This window comes from Equus caballus, unplaced genomic scaffold (assembly GCF_041296265.1).
Source record: "Equus caballus isolate H_3958 breed thoroughbred unplaced genomic scaffold, TB-T2T haplotype2-0000490, whole genome shotgun sequence".
Taxonomy (NCBI): domain Eukaryota; kingdom Metazoa; phylum Chordata; class Mammalia; order Perissodactyla; family Equidae; genus Equus; species Equus caballus.
The window spans coordinates 363,369-387,574 of record NW_027221894.1 but is presented as its reverse complement, the minus strand read 5'-3'; the positions used below and the strand labels follow the sequence as shown (position 1 = coordinate 387,574).

Genomic DNA, 24,206 nt, shown 5'->3' with positions numbered 1-24,206 from the left:
TACACTTCTGAAGTGTGTACATTTCTGTATTTTTCTTACATTTCAAAATAATATTTATTTTAAAATATTGTTTACTTAGCAACAGTTAATGAGAGTTCATGGATAAGAAGTAACTTGTCTTAAACTTGTATTTGTTTTGATTTTTCCAAAAGGGTATATAATGATTTTATTTAAAAATACATTCTAGGGGCTGGCCTGGTGGCGTAGTGCTGAAGTTTGCACACTCTGCTTCGGTGGCCAGAGGTTCACAAGTTTGGATCCCGGGTATGGACCCAGCACCGCTCATCAAGCCACACTGTGGTGGCCTACCACATAAAATAGAGGAAAATGGGCACAGATGTTAGCTCAGCGACAATCTTCCTCAAGCAAAAATAGGAAGATTGGCAACAGATGTCACCTGAGGGCCAATCTTCCTCACACACACAAAAACATTCTAATTATTAAAATAAAAACATTAAATTAATGCCAGTGGAATGTGTAAATTCAACATCAGCAATGGAATATCCTGAAACAAAACAAACTGTCTAATACCCTCAATTATTTTTAATGCATATAGAAGAAAGCATTTTTAGTAAAAACAGACAAGGAGAAAAAATAGGTTTGTAGAAAGCAGTAAATACCTAATAGTAAATAGGGGAAATTTTAAAAAGTTTAATAACATTGGCAGTTAAGACAGATTGCCAGATTGGATTCTCAAAGATGCAAGTACTTTTTAATGGAGACATACTTAGAATACAAAGATATTAAAAATTATAAGTAAAAAATAAATATTCCATGAAGAAAGGATAATGTTTTCAACAAATTGGGCTGGGGGGAAAAGTGACTCTAGACACAGACCTTACACTTGTCACAAAAATTAACTCAAAATGTATCATAGACCTATATGTAAAACACAAAATGATTAAACTTCTAGAAAATAACCTAGGAGAAAATCTAATTGATCTTGGGTTTGGTGATGACATTTTAGATACAACGCCAAAAGCAAGATCCGTGAAAGAAAAAATCCACCAGATATGTTTCTGGAAGAGGAAGGGATGCAGCAGCTGTCTTGAATAATATGTGTGATTTGCATATTTGAAAATGGGGGTGCCAAATATGTGTGTTATAGTTGCTGGAATATCTTAAGGGGTGTTTTGAGCTCATCATAATGCATTATTTATTGCACCATGCTGCAGATTGTGTGGTAATTTTAAAAGGTGCAGAATTAATGAAATTGAAAATTGGTTGGATATTTTTATGGGGACTTATTATCTTGAAAAAAGATATCTTGTTTCCTAGTCATCTTTTAAAAAATAAATAATTTCCATAGAGATGCTGGGAAGAATCTATGCAAATGAATGAATTAGTGAAAATTGGCTGAATTTTTCAAAAGTCATTGTTGAATCAGGGCCAGCCTGGTGGTGCAGGGGTTAAGTTTGTGTCCTTCGGGGGCCTAGGGTTTGCCAGTTCAAATCCCGGGTGTGGACCTACCCACAACTTAAAAGCCATGCAGTGCCAGGCAGGCGTCCCACATATAAAGGAGAGGAAGATGGGCATGCCAAGCATCTTAGCTCAGGGCCAATCTTTGTCAGCAAGAAGAGGAGGATTGGCAGCAGATGGTAGCTCAGGGCTAATCTTCCTCACAAAAAAAAAAAATGAGTTAACAAAAAAGCCATTGTTGAATCAAACTCAACTTTCAGTCTTCCAACTGCTTTTTCTCTTCCTGAAATGTATTTTTAAAAGTATCAAACCGGATTCCTTCATTACTGCTATTGAGTGTTCTCAGACTTGTTGTGCCCTTGGAAACATTACCGTTGGCCTCTTTTCCACCAGCACAATAAAATGCAGACATCTTTTCATCATTTAAATGTACTTCCAATCTACTCTCATTGGATTAGCATAAAATAATTAAAGTGCACTGCTTTAAGTATTTCTGTTAAGTGTTTTGGAGAACTTTCTAGAAAATTTACACATTTTAGTCACCAGACGACATTTATAAAAAATGTCTCACTGAGATTCAATTTGATCTATCTCATCAACTGAATGTAAAAGATTTAAAGATAATCATACTTTGCTTTTAAATAATTATTGCCTGTTATGTTTAAAAAACAGATTACTGACTGTTATTTTCCAAGATTTAAAATAAATCTCTTTAATGATGCTTTATGTTTTGAATATTCATCTGGTAAATATATTGGGTTAACAAAACAAATCTGGAAGGCAGGATTATTGAAAAAATTTTTCTAGCCACATGTTCTCTTTCTTTTATGTAAAGTAAATAGTGTAACTTTCCAATAAAGAAATAACTTTAATATCTTCAGATAAACCTATAGATCCGTAATGACAGAACCGGTCAGATCACCTCTTTTATTTTATGAAATCATACAACTAGTCATTCCATTTCTTGTATGCTTAAACTCATAGGCACGTGATTTTCTGACGTTTACTAGAGAAGAATTTCACCAACTAGTAGAAAACACTTTCATTATCAGTGGTGAAAGCTTCATAGGAGCAAAAGATGTGTTTATAAGTAACTTTCTCTGAAAAATTCAAACATGCCTTTTCAGATTCAAGATGAGCTTCTTCCTCTAATTGACTTAAAACGTTTGAAGGCCATGTCTCATCTTTGAAACATCAGTTGCTTATCAGATATAGCACATCTCAATAAACTACCTATACTCATAACGCTATTTTGCCCTTTTAACGATAAATTTAATGATAGGTAGAAAACTCCTTTGCAATGTTCACTAAGACTAATTCATATGAAGAATGATCTAGATTCTTCAACTAACCGTGCATGTGGTGCTTCAATACTCTGTTGATTCTTCAATATTTTCCTAAGTATTTTTCTTAGGAAACTTTCCTATATACAGCGATCCTCAGATTTTTCTTTTCCTTAATATTCGGACAAAGATTTATCAACCTATTTTTTCTTGTCATAAAAAATATCTGAAATAGTTGTCTCTGTTCTGGTGCTTGTGATGTAGATCCACTTTAGAGTAATTTGTTACCACATTACCGACAAGAGGTGAGTATTTTCTCTGTCTTAAAGCACATTTCCTCACCCAGGGCAGCACTGTCCTCTGTCAATTTTAGTTCAGTTGTCACTTTAGTGTTTATTGAGAGTTTTGCTGGGGTGAGGGGGTGGCGGCTGGGGAAGGGGTTCTATTGTCCTTGCTCTGGTTGTGACTTACAGACATTTAGAATGGGAAGCTGATATCATTGAAGCTGGTATGATCCAAGTGTCTATTTCCGAGACAAAACTAACTGAAGATACCAATGTATTAAATAGTCACATCACACCTAATCTCTCTTTCGTGTTCTACTTTTTTCTCCCAAAGATTTTTATCAACTTCATATATACTATATACTATGCTAATTTTTATGCTTAGTGTTGATTGTCTGTCTCCTCTTGCCACCCACCTGTTCCCTCGTTATGGAATATGGAAGGTGTAGGGGAGGAAGACGTCTCCTCTACCTGCTGCGGGTTCTTCTGGCCAGAGAACGAATTAAATTCACATGAGACAGAATAACAGGAGAAAATTAAACAAAGCTTTATAACATGTAGACATGGGGGAGGCTCAGGCAAGCTGAGCAACTCGCCAAAATGGCTGAAGCCACCACCTTAAATACCCTCCTCAACTAAAGACAAAGGAGGATGTTGGGGTGGGGGGAGTCAGTTATATGAGGTTACCAGATTATACAGATTTAAGTCCTTGCCTTCCACATTGATTTATCAAGAGTTTTTAGCGATAAGGTCATCCCTCCTTCCTGGTACAGAGAGGGAGATACCTTTACAGAAGGAGATTTCCTTTACAATGTAAATGTCTCTTAACAAAGGGTAAGTAAATTCCACTTTTCTGAGTCTCTTTCCTGTCTCCAGTTTTCAAAAGTAACCAGCCCAAAATAATCCTCACGCCAAAGAGACATATCTTGGGGTGGCCAATTCCTGTCCCCCAAAAAGGGATCACTATGTACTTCTCTCATAGATGTATCCCAGGCATCCAGATGGCTAGAGGCTGAATAAACATGTGATGAATTAATGCAGGAATGTTTGGTGCAAAGTACTGTAGTCTCAGCTGATATATTCAGACTTTCATTATCTTAAATGTCATCAAAACATATTAGTCTATTTGAATATAAATTCATGCACATACTTTGGAGGAGAGATGGGGAAACATTTCAAAGAAAAAGTTCTTGGCCTCTTTTTTCTTACGTTAATTAAATAAATAAAAAAATTCTCATTGAAAGGGACATTGAGATTCCATTTTATCTTGCAAGTGGCATAGCCGTGCTCCTCCATTGCTCTTTTACTTTTCTTCCTTCTTTTTAAGTGCACTAAATGCTGAGATACATATTAGTCACCACACTCAGAGACACATTCAGGATAATCTTACACATTCTTTCCACATTGAATAGAATGTTATATTCTGGATAAATTTTACAGTTTTCCATTTTCCTTCACAAGTCCTAAGTAATCTCTATTTCTCAAAGCCTAATGTATTTCAATGTATGCCATGTGTAACTCAATCTCTCCTTCTTCAAAATTGCTGAAGTCTACTTAAATCCCAATACCTTTGCAACTGCTAGAAATTTTTCTTCACTCTTGCTATCATTTTGAGCTCACAATTTCAACCCTGAAAGGATAACATCCTTTAGCCAAAATATGCTGTGACTCCTGCCACTGTTGTAATTCTGCTTCAGAGAGTTTGTTCCCCTTTTTATTTCTATTTAAATTTTATCAGCTATATAAAGTGGATGAGAGGCCATAGAAAAAGCCTTTTAAATTTGTAAGTATCTAAAACCACTCTCCACCAACAGCCTTTGATAAAGTGTATCCCTAATTCTGGTGTTTTGCATTTAATTAAGGAAATAAGCCAGATAGACAAGAATCCTAAGGGAAAGGAACAACTAGAAATTTCAGATTTTCACTGTCTCACACACAAAGAAAAGGTAATTTTTAACCAAAATATTTAACAGAGTTATTTCAAACAGGTCTTAGTATGTATTTTGAATATTGATTTAGCCTGAAATTAAACTTTCTTTTCACAACATATTTTCTCTTTTTTGCTCCTTGGTCCTTTCCCTAAACTACTTTGAAGTACTCTTAATGAAGAAGATAAATACTTTAGAGGACATCCTATAAAGAATTAAGTAAAAGAGTAATTTACAGCAGCAAGTTATATAAACAAAGTGATCAACCCCCACCATATTGATGTTAATTTTCAATAGAGTTTAGTGAAAGCCAAATTTTCCAAGAGAAAGAACTGTGAAGAAAAATTCTCATTTGTTAATTTACAGTTTATTTTTTTATTGCAGTAACATTGGATTATAATATTACATAGCTCCCAGGTGTGCCTCATCAGATATTTTGAATTCTGTGTAGATTACATCATGTTCACCACCCAAAAACTAATTATAATCCATCACCACACATGTGCCTCTATTTTCAGTAGAATTTAGCGAAAGCCAAATTTTCCAAGAGAAATAACTGTGTAAACCAAAATTCTCATTTGTTAATTTACAGTTTTGAGGAAAAACACAAGGAACTTTTCATTCACTCTAGTCCTTGAAACTGAGTGCTAAAAACTGAGCATTAAGATATCTCAATGAGAGCATCAATGTTGATAACTGAAGGGAGTTTAATATAAAAATTTCACAGGAAACCAAAGTTCCTTAGAACCTCCAGTTTTATTAAAGTCACTGCATCCTCTAGACTAACATCTATAAAATTGAACATCTACAAAGATAGAATAGTTGTAGTTATAAATTGTATTATTTACACTATATTTGGCTACACTCAAGCAACATAAATTCAACTCGAAGGGCTTAAACAAATAGGGATTTATTCTTCTCCTGTAACAAAATGCCTCAAAGTAGGTGGTCCAGAGTCTGTGGGAGGCTTCTCAATGTTGCAAGTATTGTAGCCTCCCACTACCTTCTTGCTCCAACATTCCTAAGTGTGCCATTTATTTCTATGGTATTGTAATGGTTCCTGTAGCTTCATGATTCTCCTTTCAAACAGGTAAATGTAAGATATCTTTTTAAAAAGTCTTTGTCTCCCTCCTCCCCAAAATTAAAACAACAGAATTAGACATCAGCAGTAGCAACAATATCTTGGAAATTCCGTACAGAAATGCCTTGTCACCTGCTGGCCAGTATTGGGTCACGTGGTCACCACAGGTGCAAGGCATTATGGGGAAATGAAGAAGGATGAAAGTGAGAATAGATGCGGGTAGGCAATGAACTGTGTTTGCCACAGGGGCACCTTTTTTTTCTTGCTAAAAAGGTATATTGTCAAATGTGAGGAATAAAGTTTGATTATAGCTCTTACATTAATTTTATTGATTACCTTTATGTCATTTATACCCTTGTTTATTTGTTGTTATTGTTCATTAGATTTTTCTTGTACTCTTTCTCCTAGAATTGCTGTGTTTCTACGTGTGTTACATTGCATCTTTTGTGGCTTTTCCTTCATAGAGATAATTTCTTGGTAATTTAGCCCATATATTTTAATTGTAAATTATGACTTGTAGCATTAAAATGTACCTTTAATATTTAATACCATTTGACTTGAATTATACTTTTTTTTTTTTTTTTAAAGATTTTTTTTTTTTATTTTTTCCTTTTTCTCCCCAAAGCCCCCCGGTATATAGTTGTGTATTCTTCGTTGTGGGTTCTTCTAGTTGTGGCATGTGGGACGCTGCCTCAGCGTGGTCTGATGAGCAGTGCCATGTCCGCGCCCAGGATTCGAACTAACGAAACACTGGGCCGCCTGCAGCGGAGCGCGCGAACTTAACCACTCGGCCACGGGGCCAGCCCCATTGAATTATACTTTTTTAAATATAAAGATTGTTTGCTCCACTGTTTTCTTGTTTCCATTTTTCAGATTTGACTTTGGGCACTCTTTAGTTTTAGTATTTCTAATTCACTTTGAATAGGTATGCCTCTTTTATACAGATTATAAATACATCTTGCTTTGTGAGCTCGATTAGGAAAAACTCCTTTTTTTAGTTGTGACCTAAGAAAATTATGTTTTTCTACGTGACTGACAAATTTAGTCTCCACTCCATTATACTATTTTATAATTATATGTAATATAGTACTTGTGCCTTGTTTCATTCTTTACCAGATGTGTATTATTTTCTCTTGTATTAAAGTAAATTGATATTTAAGAAGGTTTGTATTTTTGTTCCAGTAGTTACCTTTGCAATTATACCTTAAACCTTTAAGTTCTCTCTTGTGTTTTGAAGCATTTTGTCATTTTTAAATGGTACACATTAAATCTCACATATTTCCTATAAAAAATCAGTGAGATTCTTCTTCTTCCTTGTTTTTCTTTCTGTTACCAGTGTTATTTAGTTGCGTTATTTTATCATAAACATACACATTTGTGCGTTAGTCTTCCACTCCCATAACCATCTTTGATCTGATATATATTAATATATAAATGTTAAATGTTCACAGCAGTCCTTTTGCCATCCTGTCTTGGTTGGATAAAGAACATCCTCTTGTAGATTCTTCAAGAGAATCTTGTGGGGATAGAATTCCCTAAGCTCTTGTATGTTTAATGTCATTCTAGTTGTTTTATCCTATGTTACTTGATTTTGCCTGGAAATTTGAAGATTTTTTCTTTATCTTGAAATCTAATTTTTTTTTCTAGGATATATATTGCAGGTGATTGTTCTAGGATAACATTCCAGGTGACTCCTGGGTCCTTTCAATATCCAGATTCAAGTCTTTTATTTCTGGAAAGTTTTCTTGGATTATAGTTTCAGATATTAATTCTGTTCCACTGTTTAGTTTTTGCTCCCCCCACTTCCCCAGGGACAGCAATTATGTAAAGGTTATTCCCTCTTTTCCATCTTCCTTTTTTATCTAATTTTCAGAAACTTTTAACTCTTACTTTATCTCATTTTTCTCTCTCTTTTACCTTTATTCAATACCCCTCAAAATTTTAATTCCCCTTTTCTCACTTTAGTTTTTATCTCTGAATTTATCTTTTTCTTTCATTATTTTCTGAGTTCAACAAACTTTCATTTTTTGTATTTTGTCCATTTTTGTTCTGAGTTTAAAATAATTCCTGTGTCAGTGTGTTTTTCATATCCACAAATGCTGGTTTGAGTATACTTAGTGTAAAGTGTTATCTGACAGAGTTTTCTGCTTCATTGTAGATTTTGGCAAAAATTTTCATCAGATGAAGTGTGTTGATCTTGAATTCTAATTTTTAGAAGAAATTTTTGTAGATTTTTTCCATTCTGAGGATTTGTGATAATTTATAATATTCCTAGTTCAATATTAACTTATTTTATCAGTGTAGCAAAGTATAGATTCCTACTTGGTTTTTTCTTTTTGGAGGAGGGAAGAATTTTGTTTCCTGCAAATTTTGTTTTCTTTTATCTTTTGGACTCTAAATTTTCTCCATTTTACATTTTTTCCCCATCACCACCCAAATACCAAATCAAATGATATTCCTCCTTTAATTATACTATACAATTTTATATATTATAAACAATAATTTTAAAACAAGCCCAAAGCACATTACATTGAACCATAGGGGAATAAATGCAAACATTTAAACAAGAATCACATTTCTTACAAAAAAGTTGGCAAATGATAATAAAAAATAGAAGTGAAAAAGGGAAAGTATGTCAGAGAATATGCATGTAAGGAAATAAAAGTTAAATGTGAATCATGAGAAATATCTTTAAAGAAGTAATAATGAAAATTATAATACTATTACATTTTATTAATATAATTCATTATATACAATATGTAGCAGAAAGTAGAACAAACAATTAATTCTCACAAATACATTTATGAATTACGGCATAATTATGCCCATTTATAGGTGAACAAATAGCCAAAGAGAGATTAAATGAATTTTCTAAGCTCACACAACTAATTAATGATGGAGCTAGAGTTTTATTTCATTCAGTCCAACACCAAAACCCACATTTTGAAGAGCCATTCTAGTTTCTAATTCTCTGTGTCTTCAGTTTGCCAAAACATTTTATCTAAAATCTAAATTTGAGAGCATTACATGAGCGTTATTAGACCTTTAGCTAGATCAATGCTTTTCCAGACAATATTCTTGTCGTTTACTGTTTAGAGAACAAATAAAACAATGTTGTGTCTATCATGAGCTAAGTTTAGTTACAGCAGATATTATTCCTCAAAGCCATGACTCATAGTCCTTAAGAAAATAGAATTAAAGAAAAATTAGTAAATTTCCAAAAAATTTCTCTTTTTGAATTCATATTTCAGAATATGACTAGTCTACTCACATCCCTATGGGGTTTTCCTTGATTTTAACTCCACTAGCAGTGAATATTTATATGTTTACCATTTTCTTTCTTATGTTTTGTAATTTAATGATTGTGAAGAAATAAGGGTGAAGGTAATTTTAATAAGAAAAATATTATATTATTAGAGTGAACATAGTTATCCAAAATTTCTACACAAGAGAATAATGAACACTGATTTTATTTTCTTTAATAGAGCCATTGTTATAGGGCTTTTCTTGAAAAATATCAATATTTAACACATGATATTAGTAAGAGCCACATATATTTTTACATATAACAAAATATAGTAATGGTCTTCATTCAAAATATTTCTTGTGAATTTGCACTGAGTTATGTTCTTCAATTTATATTTATCTAAATAATATTTCCTGTCACTTCTCTAAGCTCATATTCACTTAATTCTATCGGAAAGAAATATCTTTACTGATGTACAATATGTACTTGAATATAAAATATCTGTGTTTATTGTGTACTATACACAATGTACCATATCTATTGAACATACAATATCGATTTTTATGTTACCCTATTGATGACAATTTAAATGTTGTGTGTATGTGTGTGTATGTGTGTGTGCGTGTGTATATTTAGCAGTTGGTTCTGCCATCCTAAATATTCACCATTGTACTCTATCAGCTATGACTCAGCTCACACTACAGAATCAATTGATGTTTTATAGTTGAAGTCATAGATAGTAGAAAGTGCCGTGAACTAAGTCTTATAAATTTATTCTGTGAATTTAGATTTCATGGCATTTATATGAGGAGGAAATTTTTTTATGAGGAAAATATGCACTGCAGTCTTCTTTTCAAGTGTGACACTAAGATTTCCTCTGTGTTAAGGTTAACTTCAATATGACTTTCTCAGAGGATCTCATACTGCTAAACACGTATTACATACTCAGTAAAATTAGAATTTGCTGCACTGCTTTTCTAGACATTGTGACTTTTTACAAGGTTTGTAGAGATCAGTAGGAGCTTATGTCATGGAACATACAATCACATGCTTAACTAGCTGAACAAAATCATTAACTGGAGTATACAAATTTACTTAAGAAGAATAGATTTGGGGGTTGTTTTATTATAAAAGATGACAAATGTGAAAATTGTCATGGTGAAGAATGAAATGCCATATTTATTTACTTTAGTCCTTTCCGAAAGGGAAAGAAAGGAACGTGTAAAGCTTGCAACACAGACACAATAAGACTGCAATTTCTGGCTGAACAGGCTGAAGTGTAACATTGAGGCACAATCCATTATTGTGTAAAATTAGACACTCTGCCAAAATACTATACTCCAGTGATTTCAATATTTTTCTATTAAGCCTCCAAATCTATTTCAGTGTTTCATTGCTTGATTTTAAAATGTTAATGTTAAATATTTCAACCTTCCAAAAGTCAACTTCAGAAAGTTTTCTAAAATAAATATTGCATTCATATTCATGACCGTGTTCTCACAAATGAGCCACATGAAAATACAGTACAACATATTAAAATGTTAAAGTATTACTTAATTTGTTGGTTAGAGAAAACTTTAATAAACAGATATAAAAAGGATGTCGATAGTTAGATAGATAGATATAAACATATACAAAATGTATCCAATAAGGTCAATGCATTATACCAAATGCTCATATATTCAAACTTCTTTAATCCTCTTAAAAACCTTTTAAGGTGATAATGTAGTCTGCTGTATAATACCCTCTGAAGATAGCCATATCCTAACCCCTAGAACCTGTGATTATATTACTTTAATCAAAGTCCTTAAAAGGACTTTGTAGATGTAACTAAGTTAAGGGGCCTGGGATGGGGAGACTGTCCAGGTGGTACAAATGCAGTCACAAGGTTATTCATGAGAAGGAGGGCAAGAGAGTGAGAGTCACACAGAGATGTGTTGACAGGAGTAGAGGGAGAGGGAAACGGAGAGAATGAGGGAGAGAGAGAGAGATTTGAACATGCTCGACTGGAGGAAGGGGCCATAAGCCAAGGAACGTGGGTGACCTCCAGAACCTGGAAAAAAGCAGGGAAATGAATTCTGCTCTAGACTCTCTGGGAGGAACCCTGCCAACACTTTGGTTTTGGCGTCTGACCTCCAGAACTGTAAGATAATAGATTTGCCTTAATCTACCAAATTTGTGGTTATTGGTTGCAGCAGCAATGGGGTATTAATACAGTTATCTATTTAATGTCAGTTTTTCAGAAGTCGAACGAAATTATGTGACTTGCCCAAGGTATCACAACAAATAAATTGTAAATGTAGAATTAGAACCTGAAACCATACTCCTTCCATGGACTCATAATTTTTAAAAGTATTAATATTTGTTTGTCTCAGAACTGAATTTTAGAACACACTAAAAAGAAAACAGTTCAATAGGAAGGACTATACGTCAGTAACTGCAACGTACTATTATACGACATGAAACTATGACTATTGACCATCTACTGTGTGTCACGAGCTGTGCTAGATGCTTGAGATATACCAGATACTAAATAGATGGAGTGCCTGACCCAACAAAGACCATATACTTCTCCTGAATAGTTTACTTTTTCCTCAGGCCATATGACATAGAAGGAAAAGTCTTAATTGCAAAAAGAATAAATACAACTCTATTAAAGTCAGACTGTCTTTTGCAGGAGGCTCAGTTTTCCCCAAAGGAAGGTAATGGTAAATAAATAAACATGATGAACTAGTTCATGTTTTAAAGTTTACTTAAATGTTCTTGAACCAAGAAACCAAAAATAATTGTTTTTGTTCTGCATAAATATGAAACTAGAATATTTGCTTTCCCTATCAATCTAGATAACTATTTTTTCTTTGAAAAACTGCTATTCATTGGAATTATGATTCCAACTCATCTTTTTTTTTTTTTTTAAAGATTTTATTTTTTCCTTTTTCTCCCCAAAGCCCCCCCCGGTACATAGTTGTATATTCTTCGTTGTGGGTCCTTCTAGTTGTGGTATGTGGGACGCCGCCTCAGCGTGGTTTGATGAGCAGTGTCATGTCCGCGCCCAGGATTCGAACCAACGAAACACTGGGCCGCCTGCAGTGGAGCGCGCGAACTTAACCACTCGGCCACGGGGCCAGCCCCCCAACTCATCTTTAAGGAGAGTAATTTCTTTAACAAATTATGTTTGTCCATACATCATTTAGTCTTTTTATTTATTTTTATCTACTTATCAAGTAAACGTAAAAATTTAAATATATGAATTTCATTTCCATGGTTTTATACATGCTGCAATTCTCAAAATGTTTACCCATGGATAGAAATGCTATGGACATATGTTAAAGAAACCATTTAATGCACAGAAGGAAAAAAGAGAGAAATGTTTAAGTGGATTTTACTCCAAACACCATTTATACCGATGTTCCCTCTATGCATCAGAGTGACTCAGTTGAACATTGCTCTTTCCATCTCTCACCTTTTTTAAATATTTCCCTTAGTAAAGGCTAAGTACACCTAATAGAATCAGATCGGGGCATGAGAAAATAAATCAATGACATCAATGGGAAATTAGCTAAATATGTCATCAAAATTTTGAGAATTGACTTTCTGAATATGTGGAACATTTTCAGGGTAATCCTTTCATTAGGTCAGATCTCATGCGTAATATAAATCTGTTTACCTTTAAATAAAATGTATGTAGAGAATTATAAAATAGTTTTATTTTTAACATATATAGATATGTTTGATATCCTTTCATTATTTGTTCATAAAATTTTCACCGCAAATTTAATACACATTTATCTACTTAAAAATTGCAGTTTTCCTAAAAAATGAGGCTTAAAATTTCAATTATTCTTTTCAAAATATTTTCTGTTACCATCTCCACAACTACCTGTGGAGAATGAAGAGATCAGTGGATTGAAGAGATCACTTTGAATATATATTTCAATTCTACAAATTATAGGATGTATTGCTTTAAGCACTAAGAAGTCATTAATCCTGCAAAAGTCAGTAAGATCCCAAACTAGTTAATCTGGTTCCTCACCAGTTCATCTCTAAAAACATGTATTTGATTTTCTAACAGAAATAGTCTGGAAGTGGATAAGCTCTGTCCTTAATTCTGCTATAGTGTGTAACACTCTGTACTTAGGAGTAAGAAATATGCCTATAGGTGAAATTCAAACATGGTCATATTTCTATTGGATCCTAAGTATTATAAATATAAGAAATTTTATATTAAAATATTCAAATCTTTGCCTTCTTTTTAATTAACAGACTTTATTTTTTGAACAGTTTTATTCACAGCAAAATTGCGTAGGAATTAAAGAGTGCCCAAATGTTTCCTGTTCCCACACATACACAACCTCTCCCACTATCAACATCCTGAGCACAGTGGTCCATCTGCTACAATCCATTGACACAACATTGTCCCCCAAAGTCCATAGTCTACGTTAAGGTTCATCCTTGGTGTTGTAGAGTCTACGAGTTTTGACAAATGTTGAATGACTTCTATCCACAATTTACAGAATAGTTTTACTGCCCTAAAAATCTTTTGTCCTTGCTTGTTCATCCCTCCTTCCCCACTAACCCCTAGTAACCACAGATCTTTTTACTGGGTCTCCATAGTTTTACTTTTTCCAGAATATTATATGGTGGAATCATACAGTAAGTAGCCTTTTCAGACTGGCTTCCATCACTTAGTAATATGTATTTAGTGTTCATTCATTACTTTTCATGTCTTGATAGCTCATTTCTTTTGAGTGCTGGATAATATTCCATTGTCTGGATGTATCATCATTTTTTATTAACTCATCTACTGAAGGACATCTTGATTGCATACAGGTTTTGGCAACCATTTAAAAAGCTGCTGTTGATATCTGCATGCAGGTTTTTGTGTGGGCATGTTTTTGAGTCCTTTGGGTAAATACCAAAGAGCATGATTGCTGGATTGTATGATATGTTAATTTTTAAAGAAGCTACCCAAATATCTTCCAAATGGGTGTACCATTTGGCATTCCCTCCAGCAATGAATGAGAGTTCCTGGTACTCCACACGCTTTCCACTATTTGCTGCTCTCTGTGTTTTGGACTTTGACTATTCTAATGTCAAAGGTGTGTAGTAATATCTCATTTTAATTTGCAATGCCCTAATGATATGTGATATTGAACATCTTTTGACGTGCTTATTTTCAATCTATATATTTTTGCTAGTGAGGCATCTGTTCAGGTCTTTTGGCCATTTTTTAATGTAGTTGTTTGTTTTCTTATAGTTGAGTTTTAGTAGTCTCTGTATATTTTGCATAGCAGTTCTTTTATAAGATATGTGTTTTGCAAAAATTTTCTCCCAGTCTGTGGCTTGTCTCTTGAAGCGATATTTTCCAGAGTAGTAAATTTTAATTTTAATGAAGTGCAGTTTATCAATTGGTTTTTTCATATATCGTTACTTTGATGTATCTGAAAAGGCATAACCATACCCAAGGTCATCTAGGTTTTCTCCTACATTGTCCTCTAAGAGTTTTGTAGGTTTGTGTTTTTTCGCATATGTCTGTGATCCATTTAGAGTTAATTTTTGTGAAAAGTGTAAGGTCATGTCTAGATTTACTTTTTTACATGTACAAGTCCAGTATTTCTAGCACCATTTCTTGAAAAGACTACCTTTGTTCCCTTGTATTGCCTTTGCTTCCTTCTCAAATATCAGTGGACTACATTTATATGGGTCTATTTTTGGGCTCTCTTTTCCATTTTATTGACATGTTTGTTCTTTTGATAATACTACACTGTCTTGATTATGATAGCTTTATAGTAAGTCTTGAAGTCAAGTGGTGTCAGTCCTCCAAATTTGTTGTTCTTCAATATTGAGCTAGCTATTCTGGGTTTTACCTCTCTATAAACGTTAGAATCACTTTGTAAATATCCTCAAAATATTTTCTGGGATTTTGATTGGGATTGCATTGACTCTATAAATCAATTTGGGAAGAACTGACATCTTGACGATATTGAGTCTTCCTATCCATGAACATGGAATATCTCTCCATTTATCTAATTCTTCTTTGATACAGTGCATCATCATATATATATATGTATATGTATACCACATGTGTGGCAGTTTTCTTCACATAGATCTTGTATATATTTTCTTAGATTTCTACCTAAACATTTAATATTTTGTGGTGCTAATGTGTTTTTAATTTCAAATTGCATTTGTTCATTGCTAGTTTATAGGAAAGTGATTGACTTTTGTATATTAGCCTTTTATCCTAAACCCTGTTATAATTGCTTATTAGTGCAAGGAAGTTTCTTATCAATAATTTCAGATTTTCTACATGGACAATCATGTCATCCAATAAACACAGTTCTATTTCTTCCTTTCCAATATGTGTATCTTTTTTTTTCTTGTCTTGTCTTTCTGTGTCAGCCAGAACTTCCAGATGATGATCAGATTGGAGGTGAAAGGGAACGTTCTTGCTTGTTCTTGATCTTAGTGGGAAAGATCTGAGTTTCCCATCAAGTATGATGTTAGCTGAGGATGTTTTGCAGATCTTCTTTATCAAGTTGATGAAGTTATCTTCTGTTCCTAGTTTTCTGTGAGCTTTTATCATGAATAGTGTTAGATTTTGTCAGATGCTTTTTCTGCATATCTTGATATAATTATGTGGTATTTCCTTTTAGCCTATTAACATGGTAGATTAGATTAATTGATTTTTCAAATGTTGAACCAGATTTGCATCCCACTTAGTTGTGATGTATAATTCTTTTTATACTTTTGTGAATTTGATTTGCCAATATTTTGTTGAGCATTTTTGTGTCTATGTTCTTGAGAAATATTGGTCACCAGTTTTCTTTTCTTGTAATCTCTTTGTTGGCATTGATATTAGGGTTATAATGGCCTCAGAGAATGAGCTAGGAAGTATTACCTCTGACTCTATCCTTTGAAAGCAATTGTAGAGATTCGGTAAAAGTTTTTCCTTAAATGTTTGGTTTATTTACAAATGAACCCCTCTGGACCTGGTGCTTTCTGTTTTGGAAAGTTATTAATTTTTGAGCCAATTATTTAATAGATATAGTCCTATTCAGATTGTGCATTTCTTCTTGAGTGAGTTCCTGTAGGTTGTGTCTTTCAGATAATTAGTCCATTTCATCTAGGTTATCAAATTTGTGTGATATTCCTTGATCATCCTTTTAATGTCCATGGGATCTGTAGTATCATCCCCTCTTTTCTTTCTGATATTAGTAATTTGTGTTCTTTTTCTTTTTTCTTAGTCTGGCTGGAGCTTTATTGATTTGATCATCTTTTCAAAGAGCCAGTTTTGATTTTGTTGATTTTCCCTATTGATTTCCTGTTTTCAATTTTATTGAGTTCTATTCTAATTTTCATTATTTCTTTTCATCTGATTACCTTTTCTTTTTTTTCTTTCTGCTTTTTCTTCCCAAATCCCCCCAGTACATAGTTGTATATTTTAGTTGTGAGTCCTTCTAGTTTTGGCACATGGGACACTGCCTCAGCGTGGCCTGATAAGCCGTGCCATGTCTGCGCCCAGGATCCTAAGTGGCGAAACCCTGGGCGGTCTCAGCGGAGCGCTCAGACTTAACCACTCAGCCACAGAGCCGGCCCCTCTGATTACCTTTATATTTAACTTTCTCTTTTTTCCTTTTTCCTATGGAGGACGTTTAGATTATTGATTTAAATCTTTCTCCTCTTCAAACACATGCATTCAATGCTGTAAATTTCCCTCTAAGCATTGCTTTCCTGCTTCCCACAAATTTTTTTTTTTTTTTTTTTTTTTTTTTTTTTTTATTAATGTTATGATAGATTACAACCTTGTGAGATTTCAGTTGTACATTTTTGTTAGTCATGTTGTGGGTACACCACTTCCCCCTCCGTACCCTCCCCCCACCCCCCCTTTTCCCTGGTAACCACCAATCAGATCTCCTTCTCAATATACTAATTTCCACCTATGAGTGGAGTCATATAGAGTTCGTCTTTCTCTGACTGACTTATTTCGCTTAACATAATACCCTCGAGGTCCATCCACATTGTTGTGAATGGGCCAATTTCGTCTTTTTTTATGGCTGAGTAGTATTCCATTGTGTATATATACCACATCTTCTTTATCCAATCATTAGTTTCTGGGCATGTAGGCTGGTTCCACGTCTTGGCTATTGTAAATAATGCTGCAATGAACATAGGGGTGCAACGGACTCTTGAGATATCTGATATCAGGTTCTTAGGATAGATACCCAGTAATGGGATGGCTGGGTCATAGGGTATTTCTATTTTTAACTTTTTGAGAAATCTCCATACTGTTTTCCATAGTGGCTGTACCAGTTTGCATTCCCACCAACAGTGTATGAGGGTTCCTCTTTCTCCACAACCCCTCCAACATTTGTCGTTCTTGGTTTTGGATGTTTTTGCCAATCTAACGGGGGTAAGGTGATATCTTAGTGTAGTTTTGATTTGCATTTCCCTGATGATTAGCGATGATGAACATCTTTTCATGTGTCTATTGGCCATATTCATATCTTCTTTTGAGAAATGTCTGTTCATGTCCTCTGCCCATTTTTTGATCGGGTTGTTTGTTTTTTTGTTGTTAAGCAGTGTGAGTTCTTTGTATATTATGGAGATTAACCCTTTGTCGGATAAGTGGCTTGTAAATATTTTTTCCCAATTAGTGAGCTGTTTTTTTGTTTCAATCCTGTTTTCCCTTGCCTTGAAGAAGCTCTTTAGTCTGATGAAGTCCCATTTGTTTATTCTTTCTATTGTTTCCCTCAACTGAGGAGTTACAGTGTCTGAAAAGATTCTTTTGAAACTGATGTCAAAGAGTGTACTGCCTATATTCTCTTCCAAAAGACTTATTGTCTCAGGCCTAATCTTTAGGTCTTTGATCCATTTTGAGTTTATTTTGGTGTGTGGAGAAAAAGAATGGTCAATTTTCAATCTTTTGCATGTGGCTGTCCAGTTTTCCCAGCACCATTTGTTGAAGAGACTTTCTTTTCTCCATTGTAGGCCCTCTGCTCCTTTGTCGAAGATTAGCTGTCCATAGATGTGTGGTTTTATCTCTGGGCTTTCAATTCTGTTCCATTGATCTGTGGACCTGTTTTTGTACCAGTACCATGCTGTTTTGATCACTGTAGCTTTGTAGTATGTTTTGAAATCGGGGATTGTGATTCCGCCGGCTTTGTTTTTCTTGCTCAGGATTGCTTTAGCAATTCGCGGTCTTTTGTTGCCCCATATGAATTTTAGGATTGTTTGTTCAATTTCTGTGAAGAATGTTCTTGGGATTCTGATTGGGATAGCATTGAATCTGTATATTGCTTTAGGTAGTATGGACATTTTAACTATGTTTATTCTTCCGATCCATGTGCAAGGGATGTCTTTCCATCTCTTTATGTCATCGCCTATTTCTTTCAAGAGAGTCTTGTAGTTTTCATTGTATAGATCCTTCACTTCCTTGGTTAAGTTTATCCCAAGGTATTTTATTCTTTTCGTTGCTATTGTGAATGGGATAGAGTTCTTGAGTTCTTTTTCTGTTAGTTTATTGTTAGTGTATAGAAATGCTACTGATTTATGCACGTTAATTTTATACCCTGCTACTTTGCTGTAGTTGTTGATTATTTCTAATAGTTTTTCTGTGGATTCTTTGGGGTTTTCTATGTATAAGATCATGTCGTCTGCAAACAACGAGAGTTTTACTTCTTCGTTACCTATTTGGATTCCTTTTATTTCTTTTTCCTGCCGAATTGCTCTGGCCAGCACCTCCAGAACTATGTTGAATAGGAGTGGTGAAAGTGGGCACCCTTGTCTTGTTCCTGTCCTCAGAGGGATGGCTTTCAGCTTTTGTCCATTGAGTATGATGTTGGCTGTGGGTCTATCATATATGGCCTTTATTATGTTGAGGTACTTTCCTTCTATACCCATTTTACTGAGGGTTTTTATCATAAATGGGTGTTGGATCTTGTCGAATGCTTTCTCTGCATCTATTGAGATGATCATGTGGTTTTTGGTTTTCATTTTGTTAATGTAGTGTATCACGTTGATTGACTTGCGGATGTTGAACCATCCCTGTGTCCCTGGTATAAATCCCACTTGATCATGGTGTATAATCTTTTTGATGTATTGCTGTAATCGGTTTGCCAAAATTTTGTTGAGGATTTTTGCATCTATGTTCATCAGTGATATCGGCCTGTAGTTCTCCTTCTTTGTGTTGTCCTTGTCAGGTTTGGGGATCAGAGTGATGTTGGCTTCATAGAATGTGTTAGGGAGTTCTCCATCTTTCTCAATTTTCTGGAACAGTTTGAGGAGAATAGGTATTAAGTCTTCTTTGAATGTTTGGTAGAATTCTCCAGAGAAGCCGTCTGGTCCTGGACTCTTGTTTTTGGGGAGGTTTTTGATTACCGTTTCTATTTCCTTACTTGTGATTGGTCTATTCAGATTCTCCATTTCTTCCTGGTTCAGTTTGGGGAGATTGTAGGAGTCTAGGAATTTGTCCATTTCTTCCAGGTTGTTCAATTTGTTGGCATATAGTTTTTCATAGTATTCTCTTATGATCTCTTGTATTTCATTGGTATCTGTTGTGATTTCTCCTCTGTCATTCCTGATTTTATTAATTTGCGATTTCTCTCTTCTTTTCTTGGTGAGTCTGGCTAGGGGTTTGTCAATTTTGTTAATTCTTTCGAAGAACCAACTCTTTGTTTCATTGATCCTTTCTATTGTCTTTTTTGTTTCAATATCGTTTATTTCTGCTCTTATTTTTATTATTTCCCTCCTTCTACTGACTCTGGGCCTTGTTTGTTCTTCTTTTTCTAGTTCTGTTAGGTGTCGTTTGAGGTTGCTTACGTGAGCTTTTTCTTGTTTAGTGAGGTGAGCCTGTATTGCGATGAATTTCCCTCTTAGGACTGCTTTTGCTGCATCCCAAATGATTTGGTATGTCGTGTTCTCATTTTCATTTGTCTCCAGATAACATTTGATTTCTTCTTTAATTTCTTCAATGATCCATTGTTTGTTGAGAAGCGTGTTGTTTAGTCTCCACATTTTTGCACCTTTCTCTGCTTTTTTCTTGTAGTTGATTTCTAGTTTAATAGCGTTATGATCAGAAAAGATGCTTGATATTATTTCAACTCTCTTGTATTTATTGATGTTTGCTTTGGTTCCCAAAATATGGTCAATCCTTGAGAATGTTCCATGTGCACTTGAGAAGAATGTGTAACCTGCTGTTTTTGGATGAAGTGTTCTATATATATCTATTAAGTCCATCTGGTCTAATTTTTCATTTAATTCTATTATTTCCTTGTTGATTTTCTGTCTGGATGTTCTGTCCATTGGTGTTAATGGTGTGTTGAGGTCCCCTACTATTATTGTATTGTTGTTGATGTCTTCTTTTAGATCTATTAAGAGTTGCTTTACAAATTTTGGTGCTCCTGTGTTGGGTGCGTATATATTTATAAGTGTTATGTCTTCTTGGTGGAGAGTCCCTTTTATCATTATATACTGTCCCTCTTTGTCTTTCTTTATCTGTTTTGCTTTGAAATCTACCTTGTCTGATATTAGTATAGCGACACCTGCTTTCTTTTGTTCATTATTAGCTTGGAGTATTGTTCTCCATCCCTTCACTCTGAGTCTGTGTTTGTCTTTGGGGCTGAGGTGTGTTTCCTGGAGGCAGCATATTGTTGGATCTTGTTCTTTGATCCATCCTGCCACTCTGTGTCTTTTGATTGGGGCGTTCAATCCGTTTACATTTAGAGTGATTATTGAGACGTGGTGGCCTACCACTACCATTTTGTGTCTTGTTTTCCGGTTTTCTTCAGTTTCCTTTGTTTCTCGTCCCATGGTTTAATCTGTTCTGATGTAGAGCTGCTACTCTCTGTTGTTGTCCTTCTACTTATCTCCTCTGCTCTTGGTTTTGTAGTCCCTTTCCTTTTTTGGATTTTTCAGGAATGAGGGTTTTCCTGAGGATTTCCTGAAGAGGAGGTTTTGTGGCAATGAACTCCCTTAATTTTTGTTTATCTGGGAAAGTTTTTATTTCTCCATCGTATTTGAAGGATATTTTCGCTGGGTAGAGAATTCTCGGCTGTAGGTTTTTGTCCTTCAGATTTTTGAATATATCATTCCACTCTCTTCTAGCCTGTAAAGTTTCTGCTGAGAAATCTGCTGATAGCCTGATGGGGGTTCCTTTGTAGGTTAGTTTCTTTTGCCTGGCTGTCCTTAATATTTTCTCCTTGTCGTTGACTTTTGCTAGCTTCACTACTATATGGCGTGGAGTTGGTCTTCTTGCATTGATAAAGTTTGGAGATCTATTGGCTTCTGTCACCTGAAGATCCATCTCCCTCACCAGATTTGGGAAGTTCTCAGCCATTATTTCTTTGAATAGGTTTTCTGCCCCTTTCTCCTTCTCTTCTCCCTCTGGTATACCTATAATCCTTACGTTGCATCTCCTAATTGTGTCTGATAATTCTCGGAGAGTTTCTTCATTTCTTTTAAGTCTTGCTTCTCTCTCCTCCTCTGCCTGCAACAATTCTATATTGCCATCTTCCAAATTGCTAATTCTTTCCTCCATATTATCGGCCCTACTGTTCAGAGCATCTAGATTTTTCTTAATCTCCTCTATTGTGTTCTTCATTTCCAGTATTTCTGTTTGGTTCTTCTTTATCGTATCGAACTCTTTTGTGACATAGCTCCTGAACTCGTTGAGTTGTCGGTCAGAATTCTCTCTTAACTCAGTGAGTATTTTAATGATGGCTGTTTTGAAGTCATCATCATTTAGGTTATATATCTCATTTTCTTTGGGATTGTTTTCTGTGTATTTGTTACTTTCTTTCTGTTCTGGAGATTTGATGTATTTTTTCATATTGCTTGATGATGTTGATTTGTGCCTCCGCATGGAGATAGAGTTTAGTTGCTCCTTTCACTTGTTTCAGCTGCTGCGGTGGGGGGAGCAGCTGTTTATACTTCACCAACCAGGAACCCTGTCCGTAGTTGCTAACTGGGCCTGGGCCCCTCTTCGTAGCCACAGTGGCCCTTTGGATTCCCTCCTCTGCTGTGGGGGCCGTCACGGGGGGCTTCAGACTGCAGGTGCCTACTGTTGTTGCCCACCTAGATGCGCTCTCTCCTTGGGGTCTGCAACGGTGTTATGGGCTTTTCCAGCGGCCAGGGGTGGGATCACTTTTATTTGTCGCTCGGTTGCTGTCGGCACCCACCAAATCTCACTTGTCCTCTATGGGTCGCAGGAGAGCTATTGGCATCTTCTACAGTCTGTGGTTAGTACACCTAGCTATGCTGCTTTTGCCCTGGGGTCTTCCAGCCTTGTGGCTGGCGGCTGGGTGCCTTCTACTGGTGCTGTGCCGAGGCTTTCCCTAAGGCTTCTGTGAGCCTGTAGGGTTTCCCCCTAGGCTACTAAGCTGGGTCTCTGGAACTCTCTCCAGCCCCAGTCCTCTCCGAGATCTCCGGCAATCCCTAGCCTCACCTGGTGGGCAACGGCAGCTGGGGGTCGCCCCGCCCTCTGGGCTTCTCTCCGGGCCTCTGCCGGGAGCTCTGAATGCTCAGCGTGGCCCCTCTGCTACCGGCAGACAGAGAGTTTTGTCTGCTGCCCGGGCGGAGCTCCGGCGCTTCTCCACCGGATCGCCGGACCCGCCTTTGAACGTTCCCCCACCCCGGTCCTCTCCGAGATCTCCGGCAATCCCTAGTCCCACGGGGCGGGCAACGGCAGCTGGGGGTCGCCCCGCCCTCTGGGCTTCTGTCCGGGCTTGTGCCGGGAGCCCTGAGTGCTCAGCGTGGCCCCTCTGCTACCGGCAGACAGGGAGTTTTGTCTGCTGCCTGGGGGAGCTCCGGCACTTCCCCTCCGGGTCGCCGATCCGGCCTTTGAAAATTCCCCCGCCCCGGTCCTCTCCGAGATCTCCGGCAATCCCTAGTCCCACGGGGCGGGCAACGGCAGCTGGGGGTCGCCCCGCCCTCTGGGCTTCTGTCCGGGCCTCTGCCGGGAGCTCTGAATGCTCAGCGTGGCCCCTCTGCTACCGGCAGACAGAGAGTTTTGTCTGCTGCCCGGGCGGAGCTCCGGCGCTTCTCCACCGGATCGCCGGACCCGCCTTTGAAAGTTCCCCCGCCCCGGTCCTCTCCGAGCTCTCCGGCAATCCCTAGTCCCACGGGGCGGGCAACGGCAGCTGGGGGTCGCCCCGCCCTCTGGGCTTCTGTCCGGGCTTGTGCCGGGAGCCCTGAGTGCTCAGCGTGGCCCCTCTGCTACCGGCAGACAGAGAGTTTTGTCTGCTGCCTGGGGGAGCTCCGGCACTTCCCCTCCGGGTCGCCGATCCGGCCTTTGAAAATTCCCCCGCCCCGGTCCTCTCCGAGATCTCCGGCAATCCCTAGTCCCACGGGGCGGGCAACGGCAGCTGGGGGTCGCCCCGCCCTCTGGGCTTCTGTCCGGGCCTCTGCCGGGAGCTCTGAATGCTCAGCGTGGCCCCTCTGCTACCGGCAGACAGAGAGTTTTGTCTGCTGCCCGGGCGGAGCTCCGGCGCTTCTCCACCGGATCGCCGGACCCGCCTTTGAAAGTTCCCCCGCCCCGATCCTCTCCGAGATCTCCGGCAATCCCTAGTCCCACGGGGCGGGCAACGGCAGCTGGGGGTCGCCCCGCCCTCTGGGCTTCTGTCCGGGCTTGTGCCGGGAGCCCTGAGTGCTCAGCGTGGCCCCTCTGCTACCGGCAGACAGAGAGTTTTGTCTGCTGCCTGGGGGAGCTCCGGCACTTCCCCTCCGGGTCGCCGATCCGGCCTTTGAAAATTCCCCCGCCCCGGTCCTCTCCGAGATCTCCGGCAATCCCTAGTCCCACGGGGCGGGCAACGGCAGCTGGGGGTCGCCCCGCCCTCTGGGCTTCTGTCCGGGCCTCTGCCGGGAGCTCTGAATGCTCAGCGTGGCCCCTCTGCTACCGGCAGACAGAGAGTTTTGTCTGCTGCCTGGCGGAGCTCTGGCGCTTCCCCACCGGGTCGCCGGACCCGC

The 24,206-nt window shown here is 37.3% G+C and overlaps 2 long non-coding RNA genes across 4 annotated transcripts in view; one reads left to right on the top strand and one right to left on the bottom strand.

Annotated features, from left to right (window-relative positions):
- The window catches only part of LOC138922139 (uncharacterized), an 85,198-nt gene that overhangs the window by 25,703 nt on the left and 35,289 nt on the right, over positions 1 to 24,206 (bottom strand). The window lies entirely within an intron of this gene.
- Positions 1 to 24,206, top strand: part of LOC111769009 (uncharacterized) — a 62,011-nt gene that overhangs the window by 14,533 nt on the left and 23,272 nt on the right. The window contains exon 1 of one of the 3 annotated variants that reach the window (XR_011435218.1): positions 5,962 to 6,004. The exons of the other annotated variants lie outside the window; for them this stretch is intronic. This is a non-coding gene — a long non-coding RNA (uncharacterized lncRNA). Of the gene's footprint in view, positions 1 to 5,961; positions 6,005 to 24,206 lie in introns of those variants that run through there. 3 annotated transcript variants of the gene reach the window in all.